Here is a 9,138-nt window from a genome sequence, read left to right as displayed (position 1 = left end):
GTTTTGCTTCTGGCTGCCATTATTTTAACTTCCCTTAGTGTTTTGTTTGTACTTGTTATTGTGTTTTGGCTTGTATTGGGGTGTCTAATCCCGCTATATTTTTAGTGGGATGCTTGAGTTTGATAATGTATTTGGTTGAATACATTAATGTGTTATCACACAGACTTAGAAACTTACACTTTCACAATGATAGTAATTTTCTATAACTCTAGAAGCTAATAGGGTTTAGTTAAGAAAAGCATAAATAGAAAGAGAAGGATGTAGGTTCATTTACTATGTAGTGTACTTGTAAGGAGTGGTTATGGTGATGTTCTGTTGCATTAACATCATAGTCATCTTCTATTTTTGGTCAATTTTAGACAAATGATGCTCCTCTGCCATAAGCTTTCTAATTTAAATTCTGAGCAATTGAATTTTCTTCGATAATGCCTGATCCTGTTCATCCCTGTGCCTTTGTACATCTTCAAGTTTTTTGGACTTAATCTCTAGTTCTTGTGACATAATTTATATTGCCTTTTTGTTTTGAATCAATTTGGTTCAAGAGCTGTGGCAGTTTTGATTCATTCTGATTTGTAATAAGCCTGAGCATTGTTTTACTTTTTCCCTCTTAAGAGTTGCTTCTTTCTTGCTTATACAAGAGGCTTCTACCTCTTCCTTTAAAAAAATGTTGTCATCCCACCTTCTTAGTTTGAGTCCATATGAAAATATGAAAACTGTTTTAAATTCTACTTGTATAAGGGAAAACAGGTGAGTAAAATATAGTTTATTTTACTGTACTAAACACAAGTTTCTTTATATCTTTATATCACTAAATGATTATAGGAAATTCCTTCAAGCTTTCTAAGTTAGGACTAGGATTTAAATGATTGACACTCAAAATAAAAGACAAACTTGGTGGTAATGGTAACAAAAACAGTTCAACTCAACTATTGCGTCTGTCCTATTCATGGTTGGTACACCACAAAATTCTTCATGGGTCGTTTGCACTCTTGACACATTACAGTTCCTTCACTTGGTCTTTCATTTTCTCTAGAGGAAACAAAGTATGAGTGACTGCAACTCCCTTCAACAAAATGGGGGTCTAGGAAGTTTCTTAGAGCACCCTGCAATCCCAAATTGGTTATATTTTCTCTCCACTCTGAACATTTCCTTAAGAATTCCATCACTTGCATCCCTTGAAGCCTAAGAATATCAGTTAAGCTTGAGCCCCCACATCAAATCACAGCCCAACCTTCTTCTCTATCATCCATGTCAAGCAAAGTTGACAACTTAGCTAGTACATGATCAGAACTTGGTGTATTTCCTAGTATGAGTTTAGACATTCTCATGGTCTCTAATCGAACCCAAAAGTGTTGCACATTTGTGAAGGAAAGTGGATCACTGAGACTTTTTTCACCACCTATTGCCATTATTTGCTTAACATTTTCACTTGATTGACTATTACCAACATATATTGTTTCCAGCTGCAGACCTGCTCATTTGATCTCAGTTGTCTTATCATTGAATTGTTGGATCCAAACCAAGTTTTCACTCCCATAAAGGCAAATATTTTTGCCTTGTTCAACCTGGTACATAGTAAAATGTAAAATTCAGTAATGTTATGTGAAATTAAACTGTTAAAATCTGCATGAAAATATGATATGAATCAAACTCATACCCAGTAAGCAAGGAGAGGATTGATGCCATCTAGCAAAAGTTGCATTGTCAAATTATGGTCTTGCCATAGCTCTTCCTTTTTTGAAGCCGAAAAGGGGTATGCTTGTGGACCCCAAATGTTGATCATATCAAGAGCATTGTAATTTGTGACCTTCCCTTTTTAATCTAGAGCTACCATGATTGGCTCATCCTTGTAGTTCCATTGTTCCTTTATGTAGTTCACCACTGCTGACCTAAGTAACCTTGGTTCCTCTTGTATTCTTTTATATGTGTGTGTGAATTTGTTAATATATACCTGCTTTTTTTAAGAAATAGTATAGCAATTAGCAAATTATAACCTTTATTTTTTTGAAACACACCAAAAAGTATAATTTGCTAAAATAATCCTTCTAAAAGTAAGTTATTGCAGTTAGGAAATATCTTTGTGTGTATTCCACACACATACCTATTGTTCTGTCTCTTCGAAATATAAAGGCAAAATACTTCTCAACAAGCTCAATGCCTTTATTTGTAGCTTCAGTGGCTTTAAGTTGTTGGGAAACTGCTTAATACTTGAAATTAAAGCAGCCAAAGCATTACCACGATATACCTACTTAAGTTTCTAGAATTCATCTATTTTTGTGATGATGAATCCTACTGGTTCACTACAACCAATCGTTTCAATTTCAATTATGTCATTCTTCTGAAAGGAAGCAGAATATAGATTAGAAGCCCCCAGAAAACAAGCCAACAGAAACCATAATCTGAAAACTTCAATGTCAATACAAAAATCATACCTGCTGTCTATTAAATGTGCTTCAATACATCATGAGAAGTTGATAGCCATTTGGGACTTGGAGGAATAGTTCTAATCCCTAGGGGAGCAAGTGAGTGAGCAACTACCTGTTGTAGGTATTTATCTATTAAGTTAGGATCACTTAGGCACAAAGTATGGTTATTTATTTAAAAAAACTGAATTGAAAAAGAACCACATTGATTATTTGGTCCTCTAATTATTATTTAGGAAAAAAATTGCTAGCCTCTAATTTGTTTTTTCCACCTTCTTTTTGTTATATGGTTATGGAAATGTTTTTAATCAGGTATACCATGTATCTTCTTTTTGTGTTACTTTCAGAATGTTCTAACTCTTTGGTCCTTTTTCTTGTTTAATCTATTCCCTGTGCCATTTGAATCTTCTCCAACCTATCATCTATTTGGATTTGCTGCTATCTGGATGTGTGTTTGGTCTATTTTATCTTTTTCTTACATTTGTTATTGATTTCTTAGGTTCTGTTAGGATAGATTTTGTTGTGTTTGTTATTGTTTGGTTAAGCTAATTTTTATCAAACTGAGAGCATAACGGATCTAGCTTAAATGATTTAAGAGGGTTCACTTTCTTCGTGCTTTGTAGTCTTTTTCTCCTTTTTAGTAATTTTTCCCCGTGATGAAATAATTTTGACAAAGGCCATTGTTTTGACATATGATTGATGTGTATCATACCTATTATTCATGCTTAAGCATGTTCACTCCTCTATCTTAACAGCCAATTTGATGTCTATAAGAACTTATGCCTTCAAGAATGCTGGACAGACAAACAAAAGGAAATGCTAGAGGATGAAATTGGTTATGGATTTATACCTTTAAATCCTGTCAGAACAAAACAAAATTAAACCCAAAAAAAATTATACATTTAAATCCTCATTGCAACACTATAGGATTCTTTCAACCTATCAAGCTCAAAGATAATCAGCTTGGTATAATGCTTGTAGTACAGCTAAGTTCCCCATTAAAAAAAGATTAATTTCCTTCCAATTCAATGATTCATTGTAATCCAGAATCCACTGTAAAGAACACAACAAATAGTTACTTCTACCAAACAACTTAATAACACATCTACCCATCATAAATACAAAGTCTAATAACACACTTCAACAAGTACTAGTCACACCACACTTACTACACTACATAAAGCGTATTAACAGTTATCAATGTCCTCAGTTAGTTTCTTTGACATTTAGTTCCTAGCCAGCATCCTTAGTACCACATGATGACCTTGCACTACAGGATCAATCAATGCCCATGGTCCAATCTTTGACATACCAAACTTTGTTACCATCTGTCTTGCTATTTGTGTAATTTGTTGCAAGTCCACTGCAGCTCCAGTGGTTATCTCAGTTTCACGAAATATGAATTCCTCTTCTACTTTTTCCCCTAAGCCTCCAACTATTCTAGCAAGTAGTTGGTTCTTAGAGATGAGAGATGGATCTTCACCTGGTATGAACCATGTTAAGCCACCAGAATTTTGCTTTTGCCATCAATCAAATGAATGAAATATCTCAAGTTTTATCTTATTCTCTTCCGTCTTTTATAGCTTTTAGTAGTCTTTTAAAGTTAATTTTCAGTAGATAAAAAATTTATTTTTATCATCATCTTGGTTCTTTCCATGCCTGCCACAATGCGATCTACGGAGTCATCAACTTCTTCCATTGTGATTTTATCTTTGCCCCTTTCAACCGACAAGAATCGCGGCTTGATTCATTAGGTTTGCTAGGTCTGCACCACTGAATCCCGGAGTTCTCATGGCAACGACACTAAGAGAGACATCCTTGTCAAGCTTCTTCATTTCAGAGAGCAACTGATTCAGTGTTTGCTCTCTTTCATCATTTCCTCCACCTATACCTGTACCTCTCAGCCTCCCTATAACATCTATTTCATCAATGAACTTAATTGTATCTAATGGATTAAAAGAAATACATTGTTGCATTGCTAGAATGTTTGATTTTAAGTATGTTAAGCCATCTCCATCTAAAAAATTCACAAGTTTTAAGAGTTGTATCCAATGTGTGCTACACTTTCTTTCTCTGGTTTCTTGCATGTTAGTTCTAACTCGTTATTACAGAAGTTGGTTAAGATTCAAACAACCCACTAATTGATAAGGAGCACTACAGCCAAACAACCCAGTGATGAACAACACTAGTTGAGTAAGACTTGTAGATTGCACTAAGTTGAGGTTGAGAATAAAAGAGAAAGAGGTTGAGAATAAAGAAGAGTTTTTTGTTTTGTTTTTTTTTAACGTAAAGATGTATTAAAATGGAGATTGTTTTTCTTATCATTTTTTAATTATTGGAAGGTACAATAATGCAATTAGCTGTAGTGGTCATTACACTACCCTAAAGATGTAGAATCAAGTAGCTAAAGGTGTTTTTAAATATTTATATTGTGATGCATTATGACAACAACAACTAAGTCTTCTTTTCCCTTTAAGTTCAGCATTCAATTCCATATAGCATTGCAGGTCTTATAGGTATGTGGTAAATTTTTCCTTTAAGCTTAGAGTGGTATTTTAGCCTTGGAGGAAAGAAACAAATTTGAAAACAAATTGCTATAGGAGACAAACTGCTTCTAGAAGGTTAGTGCCACCACATCCTTACTTCAAAGTGTTTTTGGTGTGTTTTTGCTTGCTTATTCTGCCTTCTTCGTTCTGCCTTGATTGGTTATTTTGCATGCTATGTTTTTGTTGTTTCCAAAATGGTTTGTTGCTGCATATTGTTGCTATCAATTATTGTTGAAAGAAGATAAATATAACACCCCACCCCCCAATACTAAGTTTACACCATCATGCCAACTTAGTAAAAAAACTCAACTATGTGTGCTAGAACAAGAACGATATAATTTTTAACAGTATGCTGCCTCACTTGGACCATTTAATTGATCAAATAAAATTGGCTTCATGGAATTGGTTGAAAGCAAGGATCCCAGGCTTAAAACTCAATTTTTATAGTTGGCGTATTAATCATGTGGTGTGTCTAGCATGCCTTCATTTCACTATGTTATACCTTGATGGTCAAGTTGGTGACTGAGACACACACACAAACACAGGCACGCATACACACACACACACACACACACACAAAACTAATTAGTAGTATGGATTGCCTTAAGGTTTACCTTTGGTGGTACTCCATTTTTTTTTCTTCTTAGGCTGAACTTGTTCTAGTACCCCACTAATTAGTTTTTAGGATAATCATTAATAAAATTGGTTTTGTTTATGTTGGTTAGAACATTTTAAATTGTGTACCAACAGGTCATTTTCAATTATGAGATATCTAAGTCCACTAAAAAACATAACTCGTGTGGTAGCTAGAGTTTTGTCAATTACATGCTAGAAAATTCTTAGCTTGCATCATAAAAACAAGTCATTCTATACTCTAGTCTATACGTCCAGCTAACTAGGTAGAGAGAGATATTTGGATGCTTTTTGGAAAGAGATTAATTTCATACTCAATCGGGACCTTATACAGTTGTGCAAAGCCACATATATCCAGAAAGTAACCCCCCCTGACTACTTTGTTAATTACTTAAACTCCATCTTCACTAATGAAATCAATTTGATCGAAAAACCCTTGTAGGATGAAAAGCTAATTAACAAATACACACACACACACACACACACACACACCCTCATCACAAACACACACACACACCCTCATCACACACACACACTCACACCCTCATCACAAACACACACACACACACACATAAACCTTATTCACACACACACCCTCATCACCCTCATCACAAATACACACACACACACACACACACACACACACACACACACACACACAAACCCTAATCACACACACACACCCTCACCACACACACACACACACACACACACTTAATCAACCTCACTTCCGACCTAGTCAACCTCACTTTGTCCTATATTAAACCAACACCCATTAGCTTTCTCTCATTCATTTTCTCTCCCCCATATGCTTTGCTTGCTACTAGTGACAAAGTGATCAATCCCTATCTCTAAATGTCTCAGACACACTCACTAGTTTCAGCTTCAACTAACTACTCACTTTCAAGTAACAATGGTCTCTACTTCACCCTTCAGTACTTCTTTCTTACCATCCATATATAAAGCTTTCTCTACTTTTGATTTCAACTACCTAGGTATTACCATTGAAGATAGGGGTTTTGGAAGAGAGGGTTCGACTCAACATACTCCATTGAATCAACAATGGGCAAACAAGACTGTTGCTTCAAGACTGTCCCTCTCCAATCCAAAAGCCTCAGATAACAATGAATCACAGATAAAATGAATCTGTCATACCTCTAACATATTCACAAAAGATGACATATACTGTAGACAAATGATCAAGCTGAATGTTTTGATGATGCCAAAGGTTCACATGTGTCTCAAAGCTTTATTCAAGACAAAGAAATTAAAGATATTCAAGATGGATGATCAAGACAGTCTCTAGAGTCTTAGAAAGGGTATATTAAATAGGAAGGGAATTCCAATTGAAGTACCAAAAGGTTTGGCCAAGAAATTTAAGTTAAAAAGTTTTTTTCAACAAATTTACTCTCTGGTAATCGATTACCAGAGGATGTAATCGATTACCAGTGGCCAAAACTGATTTACAACAACTATTAAAATTTGAATTCAAAATTTGCATTGTGTAATCGATTACACATATATGGTAATCGATTACCAGCAGTTTCTGAATGTTTTAATTCAAATTTTAAAGCTTGTAATCGATTACACATATACTGTAATCGATTACCAGAGGAGTTTTTCAGAAAACATTCTCAACAGTCACATCTTTTTATCTGTTTCTTAAATGACCATCAAGGGGTTATATATATGTGACTTGAGACACGAATTTAACAAGAGTTTTTCAGAACAAAAAGGTCTTATCCTCTTATAAAGCAAAATCATTTTATTCTCTTACAAATTCCTTGGCCAAATTACTTGTGATTCAATAAGGAATTATTTGAGTGCTCAAATTGTTCAATCTATCTCTTTCAAGAGAGATTTCTTCTTCTCTTCTTCTTTATTCTGAAAAGGGATTAAGAGACCAAGGGTCTCTTGTTGTGAAAGAATTCTAAACACAAAGGAAGGATTGTCCTTGTGTGTTTAGAACTTGTAAAAGGAATTTACAAGATAGTGGAACTCTCAAGCGGGTTGCTTGGGGACTAGACGTAGGCACAAGGGTGTGGCCAAACCAGTATAAATCTGAGTTTGCAATTTCTCTTCCCTTAAACTCCTTTATTTATTATTGTTTTATATTCATATTCAAATTGCTCTATTTGAATCAATATTTAAGAAATTCATCATTAAGGGAATTTATAACTTGAATAGAAAGTTAAATAGAATTTTTAATTGGGGAAATAACTTGTAATATCTTAATTCAACCCCCCCTTCTTAAGATATCTAAGGCCACTTGTCCAACAAGTGGTATCAGAGCTTCATTCTTGTATAAAGTTTAGAAGCTTCAAGAATTATGGCCTCATCAAACTACTTGTCTCCCGAGGGAAATTCTATAAATAGACCTCCCATCTTTAATGGAGTGGGTTACCATTACTGGAAAACCCGCATGCAAATCTTTATAGAGGCAATAGATTTAAATATTTGGGAAGCCATAGAACAAGGGCCTTATGTTCCCTCTATAATGGCCGGAAGTGCAACAATAGAAAAACCTAGAGCAGATTGGACTAAGGAAGAAAGAAGATTAGTACAATATAATTTAAAGGCCACAAATATTATTACATCTGCCCTAGGAATAGATGAATACTTTGGGGTTTCAAATTGTAAAAGTGCTAAGGATATGTGGGATACACTACAAGTAACACATGAAGGCACAACAGATGTTAAAAGATCTAGGATAAACACTTTAACTCGTGAATATGAACTTTTTAGGATGAATGTAAATGAAAGTATACAAGACATGCAAAAGAGGTTCACACACATAGTTAATCATCTTGCATCTCTAGGAAAAACTTTTCAAAATGAAGATCTAGTAAATAAAGTCTTAAGATGTCTTAATAGAAAATGGCAACCAAAGGTAACAACCATCACAGAATCTCAAGATTTGTCTAGTATGTCTCTTGCTACGTTATTTGGAAAATTGCAGGAGCATGAAATGGAATTACTAAGATTAAATCAGCATGAAGAAACTGATAAGAAGAAGAAGGGAATCGCTCTTAAAGCCTCATCTGCAATCCAAGAAGACAGTGATAAAGAAGATTCAATTGACTTGGATAATGATGAAGATATTAGTCTTTTTGTAAAAAGATTCAACAAGTTCCTGAGAGTCAGAGGAAATCAAAAGCGACCCAATTTTAAACCTAAAAGAAGGACAAAAAATTCATCCTCTACTCTAAAATGCTTTGAGTGCAATCAACCTGGACATCTGAGGGTTGATTGTCCCATCTTCAAGAAAAAGATGGAGAAGTCTGAAAAGAAAAATATCAATGAAAAGAAATTGAAGAAAGCATACATTACATGGGATGAAAATGATATGGAATCTTCTAAAGATTCAGAAAATGAAGAAATAAACCTCTGCTTTATGGCTAAAAGTTATGAAAGTGATGAAGAGGTAACATTTTCAAACAACTTATCTATTTCTTTCGATGAATTGCAAGATGCATTTGCTGATCTGCATAAAGAGTCAATTAAACTTGCAAAGTTAGTTTCATCTTCAAAGAAAA

General features: G+C 34.5%; 1 pseudogene; it reads right to left on the bottom strand.

Annotated features, from left to right (window-relative positions):
• Positions 1-944: 944 nt before the first annotated feature.
• On the bottom strand, positions 945-4,122 carry LOC100816857 (protein SIEVE ELEMENT OCCLUSION C-like; annotated as a pseudogene).
• Between the last annotated feature and the right edge of the window lie 5,016 nt (positions 4,123-9,138).

The sequence above is a fragment of the Glycine max genome, chromosome 14 (assembly GCF_000004515.6).
Source record: "Glycine max cultivar Williams 82 chromosome 14, Glycine_max_v4.0, whole genome shotgun sequence".
Taxonomy (NCBI): Eukaryota; Viridiplantae; Streptophyta; class Magnoliopsida; order Fabales; family Fabaceae; genus Glycine; species Glycine max.
The sequence above is the reverse complement of the archived record's forward strand: the minus strand, read 5'-3'. Positions and strand labels throughout refer to the sequence as shown.